This window comes from Ictidomys tridecemlineatus, chromosome 11 (genome assembly GCF_052094955.1).
Source record: "Ictidomys tridecemlineatus isolate mIctTri1 chromosome 11, mIctTri1.hap1, whole genome shotgun sequence".
In the NCBI taxonomy this organism is placed as follows: Eukaryota; Metazoa; Chordata; class Mammalia; order Rodentia; family Sciuridae; genus Ictidomys; species Ictidomys tridecemlineatus.
In genome coordinates this window covers 91814061-91841623 of record NC_135487.1, presented here as the reverse complement: position 1 = coordinate 91841623, position 27563 = coordinate 91814061, and the positions used below count along the sequence as shown (strand labels likewise).

At 48.2% G+C, this 27563-nt stretch overlaps 1 protein-coding gene across 2 annotated transcripts in view; it reads right to left on the bottom strand.

Moving 5' to 3' along the window:
• LOC101977349 (EEIG family member 2-like) overlaps positions 1-27563 on the bottom strand; it is a 111988-nt gene that overhangs the window by 70216 nt on the left and 14209 nt on the right. The gene's annotated exons all lie outside the window — the stretch shown is intronic.

Genomic DNA, 27563 nt, shown 5'->3' with positions numbered 1-27563 from the left:
CTCCTGTCCAACAGCTGCCTAGTTGGGTGTGTTTCAAAAGTATACCTCTAGGCAATTGGAGTAATAACCAGGATGTAAGGTCACCTTAGAGGAAATACAGAGCCCATCATTTAAGACAATGCCTAATGTGTGGTTGCGGAAAGGAAAGTACAGCAGGGGGCTCCATTGGAGGGATGCCCTCTGAGGTTAGGACCTTTAGGAGATGTGTCTTTATAGAGACATACATAGGGACCTGGATTTCTAGAATGGGATTCAGGCTTGATGGGCACAGGAAGATGCTACATTCTTTCATGGCTGGTCCATAAATCCTCAGAAATGAACATTATCTCAAGGTTTGTCTTCTGCCGCATCTGCACTGGATTTACCTGGCTTTCTAATGAAACCTTGGGATTCTCCGGGTGCTGATGGAGAAAGAAGGAATGGGGTACTTGGTGAACAACGAGGTTCAGCCCCAGGAAGTCAAGGTATCAAACTGAAATCTGGTCATAATGTGTGGCTACTCTGGGGCTTAACACATGCAGGTTCACACGGGTGGATTGGAACATTCTATGTAGGCATTGAACAGGAGAAATTGCAAGAAAACCTCTTCTCGGTGGACCTCAGTGCCACCCAGACATTCAATGCTGGTTCTTCCTCATGGGTCTCCATGTAGACCCAGAAAACTCAGGTCCTGGTCTCTGGGTGTGCTGGGCAAGGGCATCTGTGCATAAGACAGGCCCCATTGTCCCACTCCCAGTGCTGCAGGAGGTGTTCATGCTGCACATTGATCAGAGCCTCTGAGCCTCACCAAACCTTGCCTGTCATCTACCTAGGTAGTCTGTCCACAGTTAAACCTTTGGTGCCCCTTGAAAGTACCCAAATTTTCTTTCAGCAAAATAGTAGAATCATATATGTAGATAACACCTGTAAATATTTCAAAATGAAACTGAATCAATTACAAGCTCTAATCAGGGCGGCAGGTAGCACATAACTGAGAGATCTTCCTCTAACACTTCCCTCCACTGAGGACTTGGCTGATGGGGTTGTGCAGCCACCTTAGTTTCCCATCCAAGGATGAGAATAAAGTCCACCCAGTCTTCATTTGAGGTATTCTAAAGCTGCCTGTGAACATGTTATGCTTGAATAATTCTCCACACATAGTGAACTGGAACCCACTTTGATGTGTCAGAAGACTGCAGCTCACTTTTGGAACTGGTTGCAGAGTCTGGGCCAAGCACAGCTGGCCCCTCTGTCACCCACAGAGTGATCTTTGTGCCTTGCTCCCTCTTTATAGCACTTCCTTTTCTCGGGCTCTTAGTCTAGCTTGCATGTGTGAGGCAAGCAGAAGGTTCTGAAGGGCATTCATTTTGTTGGATTCTAGGATCAAATAAAGTCAAGGAAGATCTGCATAATGAGATCTATCATTATGTGTTCTTCTAAGAGTTATCATGAATAAAAAGAGACTTGAAGATATTTGGGTGCCTCCAGACCCCTTGAACACTGGAAGGATTGTGAGGGCACTTTGTTTTCTCAGATACCTGGGGATAAAGCACTCACCTCTCTTTGAGTTTCTCATCTTTTGACTCTAGGTTCATTTGTGCTGTGAGCGAGCACACAATTGTAGGATGTCATAACAAACAAGACCTGGTTTGTAAGGGTGGCCGGGTCAGGAAGTGGCAACTGGGTTTCACTTCTTGGCCTCTCAAAGATGCAGCGTACTTTGTGCACCTGTATCCAAAAACTATACAGCCCCTTCTGGAACACTGGCCAATTTTACCTTCACAATTTAGAAACCCAGAACCCATGCTATTCTAGAGAAATGAGTGAACTTTACCAAAGCTAACTCAGGGAGCTGGGGACATTTCTCAGTGGTGGAGCACTTGCTAGCATGTGGAAGGGCCTGAGTTCCATCCAAGGAATCACAGAGGTAAGTAAACAAATAAATAAATCCAAAAATGATGTGACCACATTGAAAGGTTTGATTGGAAGAGAGCTGTCCCTCTGTTAGAAATATTCAAAAAGAAAGAACCACCACCCTCATGAAAACAATGGAATGCATTCTTTAATTGGTCTGGACAGGTGGGTCAAATTGATGTTCTGAAAGATTGTCTTCCAAAAACAACTGGAAAAGCTGGCTTGGTGTTGCTCAGCTGTAGTTCCAGCAGCTCGGGGGTCAGGCAGGAGGATGGTGAGTTCAAAGCCAGCCTCAGCAACTTAGTGAGGTTGTAAGCAAGTTTGTGAGACCCTATTTCAAAATCCTACCTGCGGATGGGTCTCACTGGTGTTGCACCCTTGGGTTCACTGCCTGGTTCCCAAAACAATAACAAACAAGTATGAAAAGCCGGTTGCAGTGGCACATGCCTAGAATCCCAGCTACTTGAGAAGTTTTATGATTTTATTCCTTCTCTCAAATTTACTAACTGGGGCATGACCCATCCTTATATTTTCCAGTCCCTTGAGATGCAATATTGGGCCATTTATTCGAGATCGATTTTCCTAATGAAGCTATTTCTTGCTGAGTACTTCCCAGTTAGAATTGCTTTTGCTGTATCCCCAGGTTTGAATATCTTGTGTGGCCCTTTTCATTGGTCTGCAGGCATTTTACACTTTCTTTTTAATTGTTATTTATTTTTCTTATTTCTTACATACATGACAATGTTTTGATTTCTTCAATGACCCATTGGTTTGGGGGGAACACTCTGGAGAATTCCCATGCTTTGTAACTGACAGTTGTTCTCCCTGCTATGGATTTCATTCTTATTAAATTTTTGGAGATTTATTTTGAGGATAAATGGAGAATGTGTCGTGTGCTGTTGAGAAGGATGTTTGCTCAGCAGTGGTTGAGTGGGATGGTGTGTAAATGTCTACTGTTTGCAGAGATGATCTGTCCGGTGCTGAGAAGGGGAGTTGGCCAGGCTGGGCATGTGGCTCAAGCAGTAGCATGCTTGCCTGGCATGTGTGTGGCCCGGATTCCATCCTCAGCACCACATACAAAAAAGATTGTGTCTGCCAAAAAAACTAAATAATAAATATTAATATTCTCTCTCTCTCTCAAAAAGGGGGGGGGGCAGAGTTGAAGCCCCCACTGTTCTTAGTGTGTTGTAGTCAACTTCTTCTCTTACATTCCAGTAATATCTGTTTTGCACATGTGGGTGCTCAGGTGTCGGGCACATGTGTGTGTACAATTTCTGTCTCATGTTGCTGAATTGACCCCTTTATCATGGTGTGATCACCTTGTCTCTTTTTATTGTGTTTTAATCTGTAGTGTATTTTATCTGACTGGAGTCTAGCCATTCCTGCTGTAGGTTGGTTTTCTTCGTGTGGAATATCTTTTCCATCCCTTCACTGTCACTCTGTGTGTGTCCTGAGGTGAAATGACTTTCTTGTAGATAGCAGGTGACTGAGTCCATTAAAAGAAGAAAATCTATTCAGTCAATTTACATCTTAAAAGAGGGGAGTTTATTCCCTTTACATTCAAGGTTTTTGATTGAAAGATACAGAATTATTTCTGACTGGTCTTATTTGTTTTTAGTTTCTTTTTCAGATTTCTCTTTAGATCTTTTTCTCTGTTTTCCTCCCTTACTCTCTAGTCTGTTTCTGTGGGTTGGTGTTTTCTTCTGGGATAAATTTGGATTTCCTTTTTTGTTATTTGTGAACATGCTGTCATTTTTTTTTCCCTTTGGGCTTTCTCTGGGATTTAGAAAATTTGTACATTTACCAAAGAGCATTTTAAGCTGAACAAAACCTCCCTCTGGTCTGATACCAGTACTCTCTTTAAAAAAAAATCAAGTAAAAATATAACAACCTATTCCTCTTATAGGCAGAATAACAGCCTTTAAAACTCCACACCCCAAAATTTTATTCAGCAACAGAACAAGGTACCCAAGTCACTTTTTCTTTTTCTCCTCCTTTTTTCCCCCTTTGGTACCAGGAGTAGAACTCAAGGACACTAAACCACTGATCCACAGTTCTAGCATTTTTATTAATTCAGTAAATACAGAGTAGTGGGGAATTGCTCCTCCAGGCAGGAGACCCCTCCCACATGGGTGTCAGAGGGAGATCTTATACCACTGTTGCCATAGTAGAGGGTACTTTCTTCTTCAGGTGAGTGACCCCTTTCACCTGCGTGGCTGGGGAGTTTTTATACCACTGCTGGCGGGGTAGAGGGAACTCTCCCCTCCAGACCAGAGACTTCTTCTATCTGGGTGTCCTGGGTAGAGGGGACTTGCAGCTCTAGGAGGGAGACCCCAACCACCTGGGTGTCCTGGGGGGGGGTTCTTATACTGCTGCAGGCAGGATAGAGCAGACTTGCCCTTCCATTCGGGAGACCCCTCCCACCTGGGTGTCTGGGTGAGCTCCTATATGTCTGCAGCCAGGGTAGAGAGGACTGGCCCCTCCAATCTGGAGACCCCTCTCACCTGGGTGTTCAGGGGAGCTTGATTACTTCAGCATCCAGGGAAGAGGGGACTCGCTCCTACAGGCCGGATCCTCACCCAGCTGTCTGTCAGAGGGAGCTCCAATACTGTGACAGCAAGGGTAGAGGGAACATGCCCCTGGAGGCAGAAGACCCCTCCCACCTGGGTGTACTAAGAGCTCTTATATGGCAAAAGGTAAAGTAGAGGGGACTCGCACTTCCAGGCGGGACACCTCTCCCACCTGGGTGTCAGGGAAGCTTGTATACCGCGAAAGCCAGGGTAGAGGGGACTCTCCTGTCCATGCATAAGACCACTGCCACCTCTGTGTCTTCAAGAGCTTGTATATGTCCACAGCCAGGGTAGAAGGGCCTCATTGCTACAGGAGGGAGACTCCTCTCACCTGGCTATGGGGGGGGGGCTCCTATACCCTCTCAGCCAGTGTAGAGGGGACTCAACTCTCTAGTCGGGAGACATCATAACCTGGGTGTCAGAAGGAGCTCCTATACCACCAGTCAGGGTAGAGTGGACATGCACCTCCAGTTGGAAGACGGCTCCCACCTAGGTCTCAGGGGAAACTCATATACTGCTGCAGCCAGGGTAAAGTGGACACGCTCCTCCAGGGGAGAGACCCTTCCCATCTTGGTGCCAGGGCGAGCTTGTATTCTACCTTAGCCAGGGTAGAGGGGACTCGCCCCTCCAGGTGGGAGACCCCCTTTCACCTGGTTGTCAGGGGGAGCTCTTATACTGCTGCAGCCATTGTAGAGGGGACTCGCCCCTCGAGGCAAGAGACAACTTTCCACTGGGTATGGGGAGGAGCTTATGTATCTCCAGAGCCAGGGTGGAGGGGACTCGCCCTTTCCATTGGGAGACACCTCCCATCTTGGTATTGGGGGGAGCTCCTAAACCATAGCAGCCAGAATAGAGGGGACTCTCCCCTCGAAGCAGGAGACTCCTCGCACCTTGGTCTTGGGAAAGCTGGTAAACCCCTGCAGCCAGGGAAGGGGGAAATCACCCTTTTAGGCCGGAGACCCCTCCCACTTGGGTGTCAGGTGGAGCTCATATTGCCCAGCAGCCAGGGTAGAGGCAACTTGCACCTCCAGGCGAGAAATACCTCCCACCTATATCACCTTAGCCAAGGTAGAGGGAACATGCCCCTTCAGGAGGGAGATCCCTGCCATCTTGGTATGTAGGAGGGATCTCTTATACCACAGCAGCCAGAACAGAGGGTTTTAAGCAAAAGACCACTCCCACCTGGGTGTCTAGGAGAGCTGGTAAACCCCGGATAGGTAGTGGGAAGTCACCCTTCTAGTCGGGAAACCATTCCCACCTGGGTGTCAGGGAAAGCTAGTATACCACTGCAGCCAGGGAAGTGGAGACCCCTCACATCTAGGTATGGGTGGGTGCTCGTATACCAAAGCAGCCAGAATAGAGGAAACTCACCCCTCTAAGCAGGAGACCCCTCCCATCTGGGTGTCTAGGAGACCTGGTACACCCCCTCAGCTAGGGTAGAGGGAAGTCACCCCTCTAGGTGGGAGTCTCCTCCCACTTGGGTGTCAGGGGAACTTCCTTAACTGCTACAGCCAAGATAGAGAGGATTCGCCCTTCCAGGTGGAAGACCCAATCCATCTGGGTGTCAGGTGGAGCTCATATACCCCAGCAGCCATGGTAGAGGCGACTAGCACCTCCAGGCGAAAGACACCTCCCACCTCGGGGAATGGGGGTAACTCCTATACTGCCTTAGCCAAGGTAGAGGGGAATCGCCCCTCCAGGGGGAAGACACCTCCCACATGGGTGTGTGGTGAGGTGGGGATCTTATACACCTGCAGATGGGGTAGCAGCAAATCACCCCTCCAGGCGGGAGACTCCTCTCTCCTGGGTGTCTGGGGGAGCTTGCATACCGCTGCAGCCAAAACAGAGAGGCCTTGCTTCTCCAGGAGAGAGACCCCTTCCACCTGGGTGTTCTGGGGAGCTCCTGTACCACTGAAGCCAGGGTAGAAGTGATTCGCACCTCTAGGAGGGAGACCCTACCCACCTTGGTGTCAGGGGGAGTTTCTATTACCTTTGTAGCCAGGGTAAGAGGAATTGCACTTCCAGTTGGGAGACCCCACCCACATTGGTGTCTAGGGTTCCTATATCTCCACAGCCAGGGTAGAGAGGACTCGTCCCTCCAATAGGGAGACCCCTCCCCCCTACATGTAGGGGGGAGCTCCTACACCACCACAGCCAAGAAAGAGAGGACTCACCCCTCCAGGCGGGAGACCCCGCCCACCTGGGTGTCAGAGGAGCTTCTATACCACTGCAGTGGGGGTAGAGGGAACTCTATCCTCCAGAAAGGAGACCACTTCCACCTGGGGAGCTCCTATACCGCAGCAGCAGGGTAGAGGGGACTCTAGCCTCCTGCCTGGAGAATCCTCCTAATTGGGTGTCAGGGGAGCTCCTATACTGCAGCAGCCAGGGTAGAGGGGACTCCCAATTCGAGGCAGCAGACCCCTCTCACCTGGGTGTCAGGGGAAGATTTTAAACCACTGCAGTCAGGATAGAGGGGACTTGCCCTTCTAGTCCGGAGATCCTCCCACCTGGGTGTCTGGGTGAGCTCCTATACAGCTGCATCCAGGATAGTGGGGACTTGCCCCTTCAATCGGGAGACCCCCTCCCTCCTGGGTGTCCAGGAAGGAATGGGGTACTTGGTGAACAACGAGGTTCAGCCCCAGGAAGTCAAGGTATCAAACTGAAATCTGGTCATAATGTGTGGCTACTCTGGGGCTTAACACATGCAGGTTCACACGGGTGGATTGGAACATTCTCATTTCTTTATTTATTGTTGCTAGAGTTCAAACTCAGGGCCTCATGCAAGTTAGACAAATGCTCTATCTTTTCAAAATTGGAATTCAAAATAGGGTGTGGTGTTGAACACTTTTAATTCCATCTGCTGTGGTGTGAAGTTGTAAATACAATCAATACGTTTGTCAGTTATGGGTTAAAGATTAGTAAAAAATACAGATGATGGATATAAAATCTTGAAGAGTGAGATAAGACAATTATAAAGCAATAACTCTCATAGGCAGGCCTGAGACTCCATTTTGCTGCCTCCTATGAGAGACTGTTATAAGAGCTGTTTCTGAGAAACTTAAATGAAAGCTGTTTTCTTATTTTAAAAAATTGCACTTTTGTACTTTGTACCTCACAAATTGTACCCTACTCAGGATGCACTGGTGGACGTGGAGAGCTATATCCTGGGTTTGATGCTATTGTGGGTCTACATGACTGAAGTAGATTCTCATCCCGAAGACCCCCACCCACATTCAGGATGTGACTTTCTAGCACCTACTTGAACCCAAGACTGTGCTCAACTGAACTGCAAAGCTAATGTGCTGGATTACTGACTGGAAAATTTTGATCCTGCCTAGAGCCCAGAGGCCCCACTTATTAATGTTTTAATTTCTATAATTCGATAGCTTTACATGAGGATAAGCAAGTCACTGAGTTGTGGATTTTGTGCTTATAATGTCTTTGGATGGATCAGGAAGCTGCTGTCCTCTCACAGAGTTTGAGACTCTGTGGTGGGTGACAGTCCCTAGTCAGGTAAGTAAAGCTCTCTTTTGATTTGAAATTCAAACTTAGAGTGCTTTCTGAAGGGACTCCCCATAACACCATATTTTTAGCAGGCTAAGGCAGAAGGATCTCCTGTACCTTGGTTGGGGCAGTGTATTAGCTCCTCTGACACCCATTTGGGAGGAGTCTCATGCCTGGAGAGGAAAGTCCCCTTTACCCTCTTTTCGGAGGTTTATGAGTTTCCCCAGACACCCAGGTGAAAGGGGTCTCCCGCGTAGAGTGGTGAGTACCTGTTACCCTGGCTGCAGCTCTATAGGAGCCCCCATACAAACCCAGGTGTGAGGGGTCTCTTGCCTAGAGGGGCCAGCCCTGCTACTCTGGCTGCACCTAGATAGGAGCTCCCCCTGACACCCAGGTGAAAGGGATATCCCGCCTGGAGGGACGAGTGCCTGCTGCCCTGGCTGCAGCTGTACACACGCCCCCTACCACCACCACTGGGCACCCAGGTGGAAGGATTCTCATGACTGTAGGGCTGAGGCAGAATACAAGCTAGCCTGGACACCAAGGTGGGAGGGTGTCTCTCGCCTAAAGGAGCAAGTCCGCTCTACCCAGGCTGCAGAGTTATAAGAGCTCCCACAGACAACCTAGCTACCTCTTTGCTTCATAATCACCTAGGGATCCAGGCTAGTAGAGGCACTGTCCTCCAATATGTGATATCCTATGTTTCCCTTGATGTCAAAATCTGACCAGAAGTTGCCAGAAATGAAGAGGATCAAATAAGGGCAGTCTCTATGGACCAGGCCTCATCACGTCTTTTCACATTGCACATTAATTTAAATGATATTTAAATAAAAGAGGAGTGTGCATCTTCTAAGAAGTGTTGTTGAAAGGAGGGAGCATACTTTTCTTCCCACCATCTTCTCGCTGACTAAAATTGAGAAATGATGGCTGGAGCACAAGCAGCCATCTTCAACCATCTGGTCAAACCACACATTAAAGAGGAAGGCATAACAATGCATGAGTTCCTGAGGGTCAAGGAGATCCCATGGCAGAGCTCCAGGCCTTTTACCTACTGTCTTTAAGGAAATAATGAGCTCCTGTCATATTTAAGCCACTGTCTTTTTGAGTTTTATTTGCAGTTGAATCAACTTAACTTACAAGGTGTTCTCTAATTGTTTGGTATGCTATTTTCTCTTCTGCCCACATCCACCCCCTTTGTATTGGTGCCTTCTGCTATTTCCTTCTCATAGTCCAGAGTACTTTCAGAACTCTCAAATCTTTAGCAGCCAATAGTTTTAGCACATATTTTACATCTCTATTATTTCACCTAAGAAAGAAAAAAAAACTTAAAATTGGTTCATAAATTCAGATTATTTCGAGAAATATTTTTGACACCCACTAATGTCAGGCCCCAAACTGGATACAAAACATATAAACACAATTAACAAAACTACCCCTGCATTTAAAGAACTTGCATTATGAGTACATTACTGGTACCCCTTCCAATTCCACTTCACCCTCCTGTTTGCAGAAATTGAAAAGCTAAAAATGACATTTCTCAGAATCCCTTCCCACTTGAGTTCTAGTTACAAATAAGGTCTGCAAAAGAGATATTGTTAGAAAATAATGTACAAGCAAATGAGGGTTACCTTCCTGCACTTACAGGTCACTTGTGAAGTGTGATGACATGTATGTGACATTCACATTCCCCTTGTGGTCTTCATAGTGTGAGAGTCAGTGCTGACAACAGCAATAGCAGTGTCTAATCCTAGGTACATTCTAGTCAGAATAAGCCAGGCTTATTAGTAAAAAATGATGGAGGGGGCCTGGGATTGTGGCTCAGTGGTAGAGCACTCCTCTAGCACTTGCAAAGCCCTGGGTTCAATCCTCAGCACCCCATAAAAATAAATAAATAAATTAAATAAAGGTATTGTGTTTAACTACAATTAAAAACTTAAAATATTTAAAAAAATAAGAAATTATTCCCCAAATCTCAGGCCTAATGCATCTTTTGACTCTAGGTTAATTTGTGCTGTGAGAGAGCACACAACTGTAGGATGCCATAACAAACAGGACCGGGTTTGTAAGGATGACCTGGTCAGGAAGTGGGGACTAGCTTTCATTCCTTAGCCATTGAAAGATGCAGAGTCCTTTGTGCACCTGTATCCAAAGACTCTACAGCCCCTTCTGGAACACTGGCCAATTTTACCTCCACAATCTAAAAACCAAGATCCCATGCTATTCTAGAGAAATGAGTGAACTTCATCAAAGCTAACTCAGGGAGCTGGAGACATTTCTCATTGGTGGAGCACTTGCTAGCATGTGGAAGGTCCTGGGTTCCATCCATGGCATCACAGAGATAAGTAAACAAATAAATAAATCCAAAAATGATGTGACCACATTGGGAAGGTTTAATTGGAATAGAGCTGTCTGTTAGAAATATTCAAAAAGAAAGAACCACAACCCACATGGAAACAATGGAATGCATTCTTTAATTGGTCTGGACAGGTGGGTCAAATTGATGTCCTGAAAGATTCTCTTCTAAAAACAACTGGAAAAGCTGGCTTGGTGGTGCTCAGCTGTAGTTCTAGCAGCTCAGGAGGTGAGGCAGGAATGGTGAGTTCAAAGCTAGCCTCAGTAACTTAGTGAGGTTGTAAGTAAGTTTGTGAGACCCTATTTCAAAATTCTACCTGGGAATGGGGTTCACTGCTGTGGCACCCTTGGGTGCACTGCCTGGTCCCCAAAACAATAACAAACAGTATGAAAAGCCAGTTGCAGTGGTACATGCCTGGGATCCCAGCTACTTGAGAGGCTTTATGATTTAATTCCTTCTCCCAAATTTACTAACTGGGGCATGACCCATCGTTATTTTTTCCAGTCCCTTGAGATGCAATATTGAGCCATTTATTCAAGATCTATTTTCCTAATGAAGCTATTTCTTCCTGAGGACTTCCCAGTTAGAATTGCTTTTGCTGTATCCCCAGGTTTGAATATCTTGTGTGGCCCTTTTCATTGGTCTGCAGGCATTTTACACATTCTTTTTTTAATTTTTATTTATTTTTCTTATTTCTTACATACATGAAAATGTTTTGATTTCTTCAATGACCCATTGGTTGTTGGGGAACACGCTGAAGAAGTCCCATGCTTTGTAACTGTTCAGGTGTTCCCCCTGCTATGGATTCCATTCTTATTAAATTTATGGAGATTTATTTTGAGAATAAATGGAGAATGTGTCGTGTGCTGTTGAGAAGGATGTTTGCTCTGCAGAGGTTGGGTGGGATGGTCTGTAAATGTCTACTGTGTGTAGAGATGATCTGTCCAGTGCTGAAAAGGGGAGTTGACTGTGCTGGGCATGATGCTCAAACAGTAGTGTGCTTGCCTGGCATGCATGTGGACCGGATTCCATCCTCGGCACCACATACAAACAAAGATTATGTCCGCCAAAAAAACTAAACAATAAATATTAAAATTCTCTCTCTCGTCTCTCTCTCTCTCTCTCTCTCTCTCTCTCTCTCTCTCTCTCTCTCTCTCTCTTTCTCTCTCTCTCAAAAAAAGGGGGGGGAGTAGAAGACCCCACTGTTCTTACTGTGTTGTAGTCAACTTCTTTTACATTCCAGTAATATCTGTTTTGCACATGTGGGTGCTCAGGTGTCGGGCACATGTATGTGTACAAGTGCTGTCTCATATTGCTGAATTGACCCCTTTATCATGGTGTGATCACCTTCTCTCTTTTTATTGTTTTTTAATCTGTCGTCTATTTTATCTGACAGGAGTCTAGCCATTCCTGCTCTAGGTTGGTTTTCTTCCTGTGGAATATCTCTTCCATCCCTTCACTGTCACTCTGTGTGTGTCCTGAGATAAAGTGACTTTCTTATAGACAGCAGGTAACTGAATTCATTAAAAAAAAGAAAATCCATTCAGTCACTTTACATCTTAAAATTAGGGAGTTTATTCCCTTTACATTCAAGGTTTTTGATTGAAAGATACAGAATGAATTATGACTGGTCTTATATGTTTTTAGTTTCTTTTTCTGATTTCTCTTTAGATCTTTTTCTCTGTTTTCCTCCCTTACTCTCTACTCTGTTTCTGTGGGTTGGTGTTTTCATCTGAGAGGTTTGGATTTTCTTCTTTGTCATTTCTGAACATGTGTTAGACCAGGACGCAAGAAAAGACCACTGACTCCAATTAAAATCAAATTAAAGCAAGCTTATTATTTCAACCAGCCGGACTGCCTTTTCCTCCCAAAACGGTGGGAACAAGACAGCAGCCCCACCTTTCCTACAGCCCAGCTTTATAGCCCAGAAAATTACACAAAGGGGGGGTTACAGATAACAGAACTCTGACAAGCATCACACTAATGGTAGTTTACATTTTTTGCTGGCCCCAACATCAGAATTTATGAGGACCATTAGAGCCTCAGAGAGGGTCGTTGTCTGGCCAGGGAAGGCCAATATTTATGAGGTGTCACTAAAGTTTCAGAGAGGGCTGCTATCTGGTCAGAGAGCCAGGCATGGGTGAGTTCAAGGCACGGGCAGGCATTCCAAGCAGGTTCAGAATTTGCAGTAATTTATAGTAAAGCCAAAATTAGCTTTTCATGGCTTTGTGGCAAGATGGCTTCCAATTTTAATAAAAGATCAGGTTGGGTTTATCACATGCTGCCACTTTTTTTTTCCCTTTGGGCTTTCTCTGGGATTTAGAAAATTTTTACAGTTACCAAACAGCATTTTAAACTGAACAGAACCTCCCTCTGCTCTGATACCAGTACTCTGGATTCCATCTTTTTCCTTGTAACTTGTGATTTGGTTGCGTGGGTTTCCTTCTCGTGGTTTTATGCATTCCTTAACCTTTTACTGTGGCCATGCTTAACATTCACCATTTTGATTTAACTTTCCTATTAGTCATTTGAAAGTTTAAATATCCCTGTTATGTAAGCCAGGCACACTGTTGTATGCATGTAATCTCTCAGGAAACTGAGGCAGGAGGATTGCAAATTGAAAGCTACTCTCAGCAACTTAGCAAGGGATTAAACAACTTAGTGAGATCTTGTCTCAAAATAAAATATAAAAAGGGCTGACTTCCCATTAGATCCAACACCTTTAAGAGCCTGTACTCTCACCTGTGGCCTGCACTGGAAGATATGCTGTGTTCCCTTCCTGCAGAAAGCTTCCTGTGAGATACACCAGGAAACCACACAGCACAGAAACAATTTTGAAATGCAAGGGCAGGCCAATTCTGAGATCTTAAGAGTGCTCCTTCCACACTGGAAGGAGAGAGTGAGTGTGTGTTTTTATTTTTCATGGGGGATACACAAAGGTTTTTCCATAGAATATGATTCACCAATTAAAGCAATAAGTGGGCTGTCCCAGCCCAACAGGTAAAACCCAAATCCAGAGCTACAGAGCAGTCTCTACATCTCCATCACGTTCCCCTTCTCTAAATTCTCAAGAACTCTGGTGAGGGAGGCCAGCAGGACTCTTCAGGGGTAATAGAATAAGTTAGAGATGGTGCATATACACATATAGAGATAGGTAATATGTGTTGGTTTTTGCTTGTAGTTGAGGTGTAGCTTAGTTGGCCAATGAATAAAAGCCCTTCCTGTGTCAAGAAATTCCCCACCCAACATGGGAATCTCCAAGTAAGGCAGGGTCTACCATCAGTAGATAGGAATGAAAAACTCAAATGTATTTTTCTGCCTCCTGATGTAGTTTGGGGTTAATGCCTAAAGTGTTACTTGTGCCCCCAATGTGCTATGTCACCTGGCAGCAAGTCCTAATGAGGATGTCTGTGGGTGCTCCAAGCTGTGGTCCAGGCTAGCTGTAAGCATGGCCTTAACCTAAAAATGGCTTAAGCCTGAGTAATTCCAGTTGAAAATGAACCTGGAGGTCCACCAGGCACAGCCTCCAGAGCCCTCTAGTATAAATCAGGCACAGCCTGATAAAGACAAGTCTCTGTCCACAACCCAGAGGAAACACAGAGTGTAGTCATGCTCATTTGCCTTCACCCTGATGGGAGTCAGAGGTGAGAGGTCAGGGCAGAAATTGTCAAACCAGAGGTCATGACCTGAGAATGTAAGACGTCACTACGAAACACAGTAGTAGCTGATAGGGACTGAAAAGGTGAGCAGAGCCCCAACATTTAGTAGAAATGATGGAGCAAGTGAACAGACATTCAGCCAGCTGTACTCATGACCACATGCTGGAGAGCCTGATGATGTCCTGCACTAATATCCCAACTCTTGTCATTATTTGCCTGATCATCTGCATCGTCCTCACTGCTCTCAAACTCTACAGCCACATCTTGACACTGGTGAGAAGGGTGACTTCCTCTTAAGACTGTCTCCTCAACCAGCTGTCACATCCAGCCCAGGAGAAGCCTCCATCGGTTCCTGTCCTGATCACTGTGGTCTGAGTGAGTGAGCATCTGCTGGACTTCAATCCTTAGACTTGAGACTCTAAATCTGGCACTTGAGCTGAGCATGCAGAGGGAATGTCTGTAGTGAGTCTGGCATGATTAAGTGTTTTCTGTGCTCAGAGTTAACTTAGGATTTTTAGTTTTGAATTGATTATGTGTATTACAGTGCCCAACACTAATTATTATCATTTTCTTGATTAAGAACCTATAAAATAAAGATGTATTGAGTGATTTGAGTGAATTAAACATTGAAAAATGCATTAGTGTGTGAATATGATTTATTTCTCCCCTCTACTGCAGATGTCACACTTTTGCCCATCCCAACAGTAGCCTGGTACTTTTGGTCCCTGCCCACTTCCACAGCATTGTCCTAACTTTGCCAATAATCTTGTGGGCTTTACAACATGCTTACTGTACATTCTCTCTGCTTAAATGTACCTGGGTTAGATTTTAATACTAAGAACCATGGTTGTCAGTCACAGTGGCACATGCCTGTAATCCCAGTGGCTTAGAAGGCTGAGATAGGAAGAACATGGGTTCAAAGGAGCCTCAGCAACAGCAAGGCATTAAGCTCATCAGGGAGTTCCTGTCCCTAAAATATATTCACAATTGTGCTGGGGATGTGGCTCAGTGGTCGAGTGCCCCTGAGTTCAAACCCTGGTGCCCACCACAAAACCAATGATTGTTAATGCTGAAAATGCGTAGGGTTCAAGTGACCTAGAGAGTAAACACATATTGAAAATTATACTTTCTAGCGCAAGGCCAAGTACAGCCTTTATTCAGTATCCACAGTGAACTGATTCCAGAACCCCTCCCTTTGTATACCAAACTCTGCACATGTTCAAGGTCCAGGTATAAATGATGCACTGTTTGAATATAACCTATGCACATCCTCCATGTGCTTTAAACCATCTTGAGGTTCCTTATAACATTTAATACAATGGGAATATTATATAGCAGTTTACACTGTGCTGTTTAGAGAATAATGACAAGATAAAAGACTCTACACTTTCAGCACAGAGAAACTTATTTTCAACCATGTTCAATCCAAGGTTGATTGAGTCCAAAGATGCAGACCCTACAGCCTCAGAGCCCAGATGAGAGATGCAATAGCACAGAAGTGTGAACAGAGGCAGAAGAAAACAGAGACATCAGATACAGAAGATGACCAAAGAACCAGGAAGAGCAGCCATGAGAATTAGAAGCACCACAGCTCTGACATCTACTTGGTGTTGGCACAAAAAGACCTACACCCCTAGGAACAACAAGGGCATTTCTGAGAGACAAATAAGACTAGCAAAATGCACCTGGTAAATTTCATTCAGTGCCTAGGTTTCAATAATGAAGGGAATTGTGTCTCTATTAATTTTTTAATGAAACAGTTCAATGTTTCATCTTACCTCAAAGCAATAAGCTTCAGAAATCAGGAACTGAACTAATTGGAAAGGCCTAATTGCCCAACATGTTGTATAATTAAACTATTTATTTCCTATAACTTGCATTTACTGAATTTAAAAAAAAATGCTAGAACTGTGGCTCAGTGATTTAGTGTCCTTGGGTTCTACACCTGGTACCAAAGGGGGAGAAAAAGAGGAAAAAAAGAAAAAGTGACTTGGGTACCTTGTTCTTTTGTTGAATCAAATTTTTAGGTGGGTAGTTTGTCAAAAGGTAGATTTTAGTGGACACAATGACACAACCTCTAATTCCACCAACTCAGGAGCTGAGGCAAGAGGATTGCAAGATCCCGGACATCCTGAGCAAATTAGGGATAACCCCTCTCAAAATAAAAAATAAAATGTACTAGGGATGTGGCTCAGTTTTAAAGTACCCCTGGGTTCAATCCCCAGCTCCTCCACAAAAGGGGGAGTTTGGGATGTGGTTCAGTGTGTAACAGGGGTTTCCTTGATGCTTTCACTAAATCCCTTGTGGCTTTGAATCTTACGTATTTTTTTTTCTTTCCCCAAAGTCTTCTCCCTAACTTCCTCCTCCCTGATCTTCTTGTCCCTGATGTTCTCCTTCCTTGTTTCTTCTCTCTAATCTAATTTTCTCAGAATCATCACTTTAAAAATGACTTGTTCAGCACTAATCTCTAAGGTATATAAAGAAGTCAAAAAGCTAAGCACCAAAAAAAAAACAAGTAACCCAATCAACAAATGTGTCAAGGACATTAACAGGCACTTCTCATAAGAGGATATACAATCAATCAACAAACATATGAAAATATTTCATCATCTCTAGCAATCAGAAATATGCAAATCGAAACTACTCTAAGATATCACCTCACTCCAGTCAGAATGGCAGCTATTATGAAGACAAACTGTGGTGAGCCGTTCCTGCGGACTGTGGTCGCCATTACATGATGGCACTGGCTCCGCTGTGGTCTGTGAAGGACAACTCCATATCAGAGAGAGTTGGCGTATTGTCAACTCCTTATCAGAGAGAGTTGGCATGTTGTTTTCTAGCACCCTGTGAGAAGGGTCCACGTGGCAGCTTCGCATTGGGGTTCGCGGTGCTTTATTAAGGCTGGGAGGGGCATCCAATTATGATTCCGGGGATTAGAAGAATTATTAGAAGAATATCAAGGGCCTGAATAAACTGCTGAAAGAAGATTCCTGAGTCGTGTCTTCCTTGCGGGCAAGGGGGTCGTGACAACAAACATCAATAAGTGTTGGCGAGGATGTGGGGAAAAAGGCACACTCATATATTGCTGGTAGGACTAAAAATTGGTGCAGCCAATACAGAAAGCAGTATGGAGATTCCTTGGAAATTTGGGAATGGAATTACCATTTGACATAGCTATTACTCTCCTCAGACTATACTCAAAGGACTTAAAAACAGAATTCTACAGGGACACAGCCACATCAATGTATACAGCAACACAATTCACAATAGCTGAACTGTGGAGCCAACTTTGATGTCCTTCATTGGATGAATGGATAAAAAAATGTGGCATATATACACAATGGAATTTTACTCAGCATTAAAAGAGAATAAAATCATGGCATTTACAGGTAAATGGATGGCATTGGAGAAGATAATGCTAAGTGGATTTAGAAAATGCCCCCCAAACAAATGCCAAATATTTCTCAGCTTTAAGGAGGCTGACTCATAGTGGGGTAGGGAGGGGGACCATGGGAAGAATAGATAAATTCTAGATAGGACAGAGGAGTGGGAGGGAAAAGAAGGGTGCAGGGGATTAGCAAGGATGGTGGAATAGGATGGACATCATTATACAAATACATGTATGAAGACAAGAATTGGTGTCAACATACTTTATATACAACTGGAGATATAAAAAAAGTGTGCTGTATACATGTAATAAGAGTTATAATGCATTCTGCTGTCATTTATTTTTTTATATAAAATCAAGTGAAAAAAATAACAACCTATTTCTCTGATAGGCAGAATGACAGCCTTTAAAACTCCCCACCCCAAAATTTTATTCAGCAAAAGAACAAGGTACTCAAGTCACTTTTTGTTTTTCTCCTTTTTTTTTTCTCCCTTTGGTACCAGGAGTAGAACCCAAGGACACTAAACCACTGAGCCACAGTTCTAGCATTTTTTAAAATTCAGTAAATACAGAGTAGTGGGGAATTGCTTCTCCAGGCAGGAGACCCCTCCCACATGGGTGTCAGGGGGAGATCTTATACCACGGTAGCCATGGTACAGGGTACTTTCTCCTTCAGGTGGGTGACCCCTCCCACCTGGGTTGCTGGGGAGTTCCTATACCACTGCAGGTGGGGTAGAGGGAACTCTCCCCTCCAGATGGGAGACCCCTTCTATCTGGGTGTCCTGGGGAGTTTTATTACTTCAGCATCCAGGGTAGAGGGGACTCGCTCCTACAGGCAGGATCCCCACCCAGCTGGCTGTCAGAGGGAGCTCCAATACTGTGACAGCAAGGGTACAGGGAACATGCCCCTGCAGGCAGAATACCCCTCCCACCTGGGTGTACTAGGAGCTCTTATATGGCAAAAGGTAAAGTAGAGGGGACTCGCCCTTCCAGGCGGGATACCCCTCCCACGTGGGTGTCAGGGAAGCTTGTATACCACGAAAGCCAAGGTAGAGGGGACTCTCCTGTCCATGCAGAAGACCACTCTCACCTGTGTGTAGGGGGGAACTTGTATACCACCTTAGCCAAAGTAGAGAAGACTTGCTCCTCCAGGCGGCAGACCCCTCCCATCTGGGTGTCTGGAAGAGCTTGTATACCTCCACAGCCAGGGTAGAAGGGACTCATTGCTCCAGGAGGGAGACCCCTCTCACCCTGCTATGGGGGGGCCTCCTATACCCCCTCAGCCAGTGTAGAGGGGACTCCACTCTCTAGTCGGGAGACACCATAACCTGGGTGTCCGGGGGAGCTCCTATACCACCAGAGTCAGGGTAGAGTGGACACGCACCTCCAGTTGGAAGACCGCTCCCACCTGGGTGTCAGGGGAAACTCATATACTGCTGCAGCCAGGGTCAAGTGGACATGCTCCTCCAGAGGAGAGACCCCTCCCATCTTGTGCCAGGGCAAGCTTGTGTTCCGCCTTAGCCAGGCTAGAGGGGACTCGCTCCTGCAGGTAAGAGACCCCCTTTCACCTGGTTGTCAGGGGGAGCTCTTATACTGCTGCAGCATTGTAGAGGGGACTCGCCCCTCAAGGCAAGAGACCACTTTCCCCTGGGTTTGGGGAGGAGCTCATGTATCTCCAGAGCCAGGATGGAGGGGACTCGCCCTTTCCAGTGGGAGACACTTCCCATCTTGGTATGGGAGGAGCTCCTAAACCACAGCAGCCAGAATAGAGGGGATTTGCCCCTCCAAGCAGGAGACCCCTCACACCTTGGTCTTGGGAATGCTGGTAAACCCCTGTAGCCAGGGAAGGGGGAAATCACCCTTTTAGGCCAGAGACCTCTCCCACCTGGGTGTCAGGTGGAGCTCATATTTCCCAGCAGCCAGGATAGAGGCAACTTGCACCTCCAGGCGAGAAACACCTTCCACCTATATGGACATGCCCCTTCAGGCAGGAGATCCCTGCCATCTTGGTATGTAGGAGGGATCTCTTATACCACAGCAGCCAGAATAGAGGGTTTTAAGCAGAAGACCCCTCCCACCTGGGTGTCTGGGAGAGCTGGTAAACCCCCGATGGGTAGTGGGATGTCACCCTTCTAGTTGGGAAACCATTCCCACCTGGGTGTCAGGGAAAGCTAGTATACCACTGCAGCCAGGGAAGTGGAGACCCCTCACATCTAGGTATGGGTGGGTGCTCGTATACCAAAGCAGCCAGAATAGAGGAAACTCACCCCTCTAAGCAGGAGACCCCTCCCATCTGGGTGTCTAGGAGACCTGGTACACCCCCTCAGCTAGGGTAGAGGGAAGTCACCCCTCTAGGTGGGAGTCTCCTCCCACTTGGGTGTCAGGGGAACTTCCTTAACTGCTACAGCCAAGATAGAGAGGATTCGCCCTTCCAGGTGGAAGACCCAATCCATCTGGGTGTCAGGTGGAGCTCATATACCCCAGCAGCCATGGTAGAGGCGACTAGCACCTCCAGGCGAAAGACACCTCTCACCTGGGGGAATTGAGGTAACTCCTATACTCCCTTAGCCAAGGTAGAGGGGAATCGCCCCTCCAGGGGGAAGACACCTCCCACATGGGTGTGTGGTGAGGTGGGGATTTTATACACCTGCAGATGGGGTAGCAGCAAATCACCCCTCCAGGCGAGATACCCCTCCCTCCTGGGTGTCTGGGGGAGCTTGCCTATCACTGCAGCCAGAACAGAGTGGACTCGCTTCTCCAGGAGAGAGACCCCTTCCACCTGGGTGTCCTGGGGAGCTCCTATACCACTGAAGCCCGGGTAGAAGTGATTCGCACCTCTAGGCGGGAGACCCTACCCACCTTGGTGTCAGGGGGAGTTCCTATACCTTTGCAGCCAGGGTAGAGCAGAATTGCACTTCCAGTTGGGAGACCCCACCCACATGGGTGTCTAGGTGAGTTCCTATATCTCCACAGCCAGGGTAGAGGGGGCTCGTCCTTCCAATAGGGAGACCCCTCCCCCCTACGTGTAGGGGGGAGCTCCTATACCACCACAGCCAAGGAAGAGGGGACTCACCCCTCCAGGAGGGAGACCCTGCCCACCTGGGTGTCAGGGGAGCTCCTATACCACTGCAGTTGGGGTAGAGGGAACTCTGTCCTCCAGAAGGGAAACCACTTCCACCCGAGGAGCTCCTATACTGTTACAGCAGGGTAGAGGGGACTCTAGCATCCTAGCTGGAGAATCCTCCTAATTGGGTGTCAGGGGAGCTCCTATACTGCAGCAGCCAGGGTAGAGGGGACTTCCAAGTCTAGGCAGGAGACCCCTCCCACCTGGGTGTCAGGGGGAGATTTTAAACCACTGCAGTCAGGATAGAGGAGACTTGCCCTTCCAGTCGGGAGACCCTCCCACCTGGGTGTCTGGGTGAGCTCCTATACATCCGCATCCAGGACAGTGGGGACTTGCCCCTCCAATCGGGAGACCCCTCCCTCCTGGGTGTCCAGGAGAGCTTGATTAAGGCAGCAGCCAGGGTAGAAGGGACTTGCCCCTACAGGCTAGAGACCCAGCCCACCTGGGTCAGGGTGGGGGCTCCTATACTGCCACAGCCAGGGTAGAGGAAACATGCCCCTGCAAGGGACACCCCGCCCACCAGGGTGTACTGGGAGCTCTTGTCTGGTAAGAGCTAATGTAGAGGGGACTCACCCTTCCAAGCGGGATACCACTCCCACCTGGGTGTCTGGGAGAGCTTGAATATACCCACAGCGAGGGTAGAGGGGACTCATTCCAGGCGAGAGACCGTTCCCATCTGGGTGTCTGGAGTTGCTCCTATACCCCTGCAGCCAGCATAGAGGAGACTCGCCCCTTCATTCGGGAGAACCTATATCCTGCATGTCCTGGCAGCTCCTATACAGCCAGAGCCATGGGAGTGGGGACTGGACTCTCCAGGTGGAAGATCCCTAACACCTGGTTGCCATTGGAGTTCATATACTGCCATAGCAGGGTAGAGAGGACTTGCCATTCAAGGCGGTAGACTCCTCCCACCTGGGTGTAGGGGGGACCTCCTATACCACTGCAGCCAGGGTAGAGGGGACTCGCCCCTCCAGGTGAGAGACCCATCCAACCTGGCTGCCATGGGATGCTAGTAAACCACTGCAGCCAGGGTATAGGGGACTCGCCCTTTCAGGCGGAAGACCCCTCACATCTGGTTATGGGGGGGCTCGTATACCACAGCAGCCAGAACAGAGGGGACTCTCCCTTCCAAGCAGCAGACCCTTCCCCTCTGGGTGTCTGAGAGAGCTGGTACACCCTCTCAGCCAGGGTAGAGGGACTCACCCCTCTAGGCGGGAGACCCCTCCCACCTGGGTAACAGGAAAAGCTTAACTGCTGCAGCCAGCATAGAGTGGACTCACCCCTCCAGGCAGAAGACCCCTCCCTCCTCGGTGTCAGAGGGAGCTCATATACCCCAGCAGCCAGGGTAGAGGCAACTCGCACCTGAGGCAAGAAACACCTCCCAACTGGGAATGGAAGTAACTCCTATACCCCCTTAACCCCGGTAGGGTAGAGGGGACTCGCTGCTCCAAGTGTAAAACCCTCTCCCACCTGGGTGTCAGGTGGAGCTCATATACCCTAGCAGCCAGGGTAGAGTCAACTAGCACTTACAGGCAACAGACACCTCCCACCTGGGAATGGGGTTAACTCCTATACTGCCTTAGCCAGGGTTGAGGGGACTAGCCCCTCCAGGCAGAACACCCCTCCCACCTGGGTTTCTGGTGAGCTCATATACCCCAGCAGGCAGGGTAGAGGCAACTCGCACCTCCAGGCGAGAGACACCTACCACTTGGGGATGGGGGTAACTCCTATACCGCCTTACCCTGGGTAGAGGGGACTCGCCCCTCCAGTCTTGTGACCCCATAACCTGGGTGATGGGGGAGCTCCTATACTGCCAGAGCCAGGAGAGAGAGGACTCGACCCTCCAGGTAGAATATCCATTCCACCTTGTCGTTCAGGAAAGTTCATATACTCCCACAAGCAGTGTAGCGGAGTCTCGCAACAGGAGGCAGGAGACCCATTCCATCTAGGTGTAGGGGGAACTCCTATACTGTTAAGGTCTGTAAACAAGTCAAAATAACACCTGGTATTTTGCCAGGGGAATGTTAGAGTTTGTAAACAAGTCTGGATGGTGCCTGGCAAAATGCCAGAGGGAGTGGTTTGAGAAGTAACAAAAGCGAGCCATTAAGTGTGGAGATTCCTTATTGTTTGACTGATGTATCTAGTTTATGCTAATTAAGATGAGCTGTGTGGAATGTATAAATACCTCTGTTGTCCTACAATAAATGGCTTCCACTCCTGCTGTATCAACATACACAAGTTGTTCGTCACCCCCCAGTTATTTTGCTGCAGCTGGGCTGCGGCACTACACCACTGCAGCCAGGATAGAGTGGCCTCGCCTCTCCAGGCCGGAGTCTTCCCAACTGGGTTTCAGGGGGAGATTAGAGGGAACTTGCCCCTTCAGGCTAGAGACACCTCCCTCTGGGGTGTCAGTGAAAGCTAGTAGAGCACTTCAGCCAGGGTAGAAGGGACTCGCCCCTTCAGGCGGGAGACTCCTCCAATCTAGGTATGGGGGGAAGGAGTTCATATACTTCAGCAGCCAGGAAGAGGTAACTGGCACCTCCAGTCCAGAAACACCTCCCACCTGGGAATGGTAGTAACTTCTATACCGCCTTAGCCAAGGTATAGGGGACTCGCCCCTCCAGGCGGAAGACCTCATAACCTGGTTGTTGGGGGGAGGGGGAGCTCCTATACCGCTAGACCCAGGGGAGAGGGGACTCAACCCTCCAGGCAGAAGATCCCTTCCATATGGTTGTCAGGGGAGTTCATATACTGCCACAGACAGGGTAGAGGGGACTCTACACTCAAGGTGGACGACCTCTCCCACCTGGGTGTAGGGAAACTCTTATACCACTGAAGCCAGTATAGAGAGGACTCACCTCTTCAATCCAGAGACCCTGTCAGCTGGCTGTCAGGGGGAGATCCTTTACAGCCACAGCCAGGGTAGAGAGGAATCATACCTCCAAGAGAGAGACCCATCCAACTTGGGAAAGCTAGTAAACCACTGCAGCCAGGGTAGAGGGACTCACCCCTTAAGGAGGGAGACCCCTCCAATCTGGGCATGGGGGATGGAGCTCCTATACCATAGCAGCCAGAATAGAGGGGACTCACCCCTTCAAGCAGATACCCCTCCCACCTGGGTGTCTGGGAGAGCTGGTACACCACCTCAGCCAGGGTTGTGGGGAGTCACCCCTCTAGGTGGGACATCCCTCCCACCTGGGTGTCAGGGGGAATTCCTATACTGTTGTAGCCAGGGTAGAGCGGACTTGCCCTTTCAGTTGGTAGAACCCTCCCACATAGGTTTCTGGGTGAGCTCTTATCCCTCTCCAGCAAGTGTAGAGGGGACTTGTCCCTCCAATCGGGAGACCTCTCCCACCTGGGTGTCCAGGGAGGCTTGATTACTGCAGCAGCCAAGGTAGAGGGGACTCCTCCTTCGAGAAGGCAGAACCCTCCCACCTGGGTGTGAGAAGGAGATCCTATACCACCACAGCCAGGGTAGAGGGGACTCGCCCCTTCAGGTGGGAGACCTCTCCCACCTGGGTTTCTGGGGGAGCTCTTATTCTGCTGCAGCCAGGGTAGAGGGGACTGGACCCTCCAGGAGGGAGATCCTTTCCACCTGGGTGTCCTGGGGAGCTCCTATACCGCTGAAGCCAGGATAGAGGAGACTTGCCCCTCCAGTCAGGAGACTCCTCCCACAGGGTGTCAGGGGGAGTTCCTCTACCTCCACAGCAAGGATTAAGGGAACTCTCCCATCCAATCGGGAGACCCCTCCTATCTGGGTGTCAGGGGGAGCTCCTCCCCGCAGCTAGTGTAGAGGGGACTCCCCTCTCCAGTCAAGAGACCCCATAACCTGGGTGTTGCGGGGAGATCCTATACCTCCAGAGTCAGGGGAGAGGGGACTCGACCCTCCATGCAGAAAATCCCTTCCACCTGATTGTCAGGGCAGTACATATAGTGCTATGGGCAGGGGAGAGGGGACTCCCACTCGAGGCGGGAGACCCTTCCCACATGGGTGTAGGGGGGACCTCCTATATCAATGCAGCTAGGGTAGACAGGACTTGTCCCTCCAGGCGCAAGACCCTTCCCACCTGGGTGTCTGGTGGAGCTCTTATACCCCAACAGCCAGGATAGAGGCGACTCACACCTCCAGGCGAGAGAGACCTCCCACCTGGGAATGGGGATAACTCCTATACTGCCTAAGCCTGGGGAGAGGGGGTTCATCCTTCCAGGCGGAAGACCCCTCTCACATGGGTGTCTGGCGAGGGAGGTTCTTATACAGCTACAGCTGGGTAGCAGCGACTTGCCTCTCCAGGCAGGTGTCCTCTCCCTCCTGCAGTTAGGATGGGCCTCTTATACCCCCTCAGCCAGGGTTAAAGGGACTCGCCCTGTCAGGCTGGAGACCTTCCCATTAGGGTGTGTATGGGGGAGGGAGAACTCATATACCACAGCATCCAGGGAAGAGGGGTTCGCCCCTCAAGGCAGGAGACCCCTCCCACCTGGGTGTCGCTGGGAACTTGTATGCCACCTTACCCAGGGTAGAGGAGACTAGCCCATCCAGGTGGGAGACCCCTCCAACCTGGCTGTCAGCAGGAGCTCATATATCACCACAGCCAGGGTAGAAAATACTTGCCCCTCCTGGCAGGAGATCCCTCCCACCAGGGTGTCAGTGGGAGCTCATATACAGCCACAGTCAGGCTAGAGGGGACTCACCCCTCCATGCGGGAGACACTTCCTACCTGTGTGTCAGCAGGATCTCATATACCACCACAGCCAGGGTAAAGGGGACTGGCCCTTCCAGGCAGGAGACCCCTCCCACCTGTGTGTGTGGGGAGGAGATCTTATACCACCACAGCCAGGGTAGAGGGGATTTGCTCCTCCAGGAGGGAGATCCCTCCCACCTGGGTGTGGTGGGTGGAGCTCCTATACCCCTGAAGCCAAGGTAGTGGGGATTCACCCCTCCAGGCAGGAGACCACTCCCAGCTTGGTGTCAGGGCTAGCTGTTACACCACCACAGCCATGGTAGAGGGTACTTTCCCCTTCTGGCGGGAGACCCTTCCCACCTGGTGTTGGGGGGAGCTCGTATACCCCGAAGCTATGTAGAGGGGACTCGCCCCTCCAGGTGGGAGACCCCATAACCTGGGTGTGTGTGGGGGGGAACTCCTATGCCGCCAGCGCCAGGGGAGAGCGAGAAAGTCAGCACTATTCAGATGACCTCCTTGGCCATGGAGGACCTCCAGAGCGCCATGGCTAGGACTCCCGCTATGGCTGGGGTGCTACAGCTCTGACAAGAGGATAACAGAAGGCTGGGGCCTCTCCCCATCCCCTGAGGGGGACTAGACTGGGCTGAGCACAACCTGCGGCTGGAGGAGCATCAGGTCCAGGAGTGGCAGGGTGCCTTGGATGCCAGCACCTTGGGCTGGGAGAACGCTCCATGGCAAGGTGCTGAGAGGGGCCTGTCTGGGGCTTCCGGACCTGGGCACACAGTGGGCCAAGGCGAAGTGGCTGGGTGTGGCGGCTTCACACAAGCTGGACATTCCCAGGGTTATGTGGTGCCTGGTGGCAGACTGGGTGGTGGCAGAGTGGCCATCGAGGACCTGGCCAGCAGAGTCCCCCACCCCACCCTCACCCCCGCCCATACTCCCACTTCACCAGAAGCTACTGAAGCCTCAGCACCAGGGCTCTGCAGGAAGGCAGAGGCCCCATGAACTGGGTTGAGGGGGAGAAATTTTGCCATTTGCAACAATGTAGATAAACCTGGAGGATATTATGCCAAGTGAAATAACCCAAATACTGCTTGATCTCACTTATATAGAGTCTAAAAGTCAAACTCATTGAAGAAAGTAAATTCACTTGGCTACAGCTATACAAATTCATCAATTCCACACTTTCTAGAAAGAACAATACAGACGCAGAAGACACAATAAAAAATGAAACAAAAATTCCTAGATCAATCCAAGGAAAGACCTCATAATGAAATTTTGAGAACACACACCCAGTCTAGAAAATCAAACAAAACACCCCAATTTCAATAAGATTAAAAATCCTGCTGTCCAGAGCCACAGTTTAGTTGGAATGACTCCTGGCATTTTTCCAGAGGGAATGGTTGAAAGGTGACCCTGATCCAGGAATAGGGCGGCCAGGATTATGGTGGATCCTGCAGGGAATAGGGCAGCTCTGCCATAAGGGCAGATCCTGCTGCCTCTGGCACCTGATGATTTGGAGTTCCCCTGGAGTTCTCTCAGTTCCGGAAAATTGGTGCAGGGACCTTAGTGGAGGGAGTGTGTTCCTGGGAAGTGTGTGTAGAGTGCTGGTGAGAGTTCTGGAATAAAGAGTTGCTGCTTGAACCTATAAGGGTGTGTGGGGGATTGGTTATTTTGTGCCCAGCCAGACTGCGGCACCTGCGAGACATAGGAAATTAAAATCATTTTATGAACTGTGACCTACTGAAACAGGTAAAACTAAAAAGAAAGTGAAAGGATCTGGGGTTGGAGTAGAGGAAGGAAGACAAGATGGTACATAGTGGATTTTTAGGGCAATGGAATTATTCTACCTGGCACTACATAGTAGTACTGGATGATGGATACATTCTGCATGGTACTGTATGATGGATACATCTCATCATACTTGTTAAAAGGGTTGTGAATGTAGCTTTGTGAATAAACGAAGCAGGAGATTCAATCCCAGTACTGCAATTATAAAAAAATGGAGAAAGCAATAAGGGAATATAAAACTCAGAAGTTGATGTGAACTGTGGCATCTATACCTAGTCCAAACTAGGCCTTTCAGAAGAAGGTAAAAATGTTTCTCAGAGATGCATAAAACTAACACCTTTCTGAATAAGAAAAAGAAATGTACAATAACATGAAAAAAATAAATAAAAAGTTAGGTCTTAAAAATTAAGAAAAACTGAGGTTATCTGTTGTTTAAAAAGTGCTGTATATTTGAACAAAAAGTCTTTTTGCCCTTTGTGAATATTCTAAAAACACAGGTGAAAATAATATCTGTGAACAGTTTCTATAGTCACATATTTTATAATTTTATGGGCAGTTTCCTCAAGAAACTTGTGGCTCTTAGTGTATATACCACCGTGTTA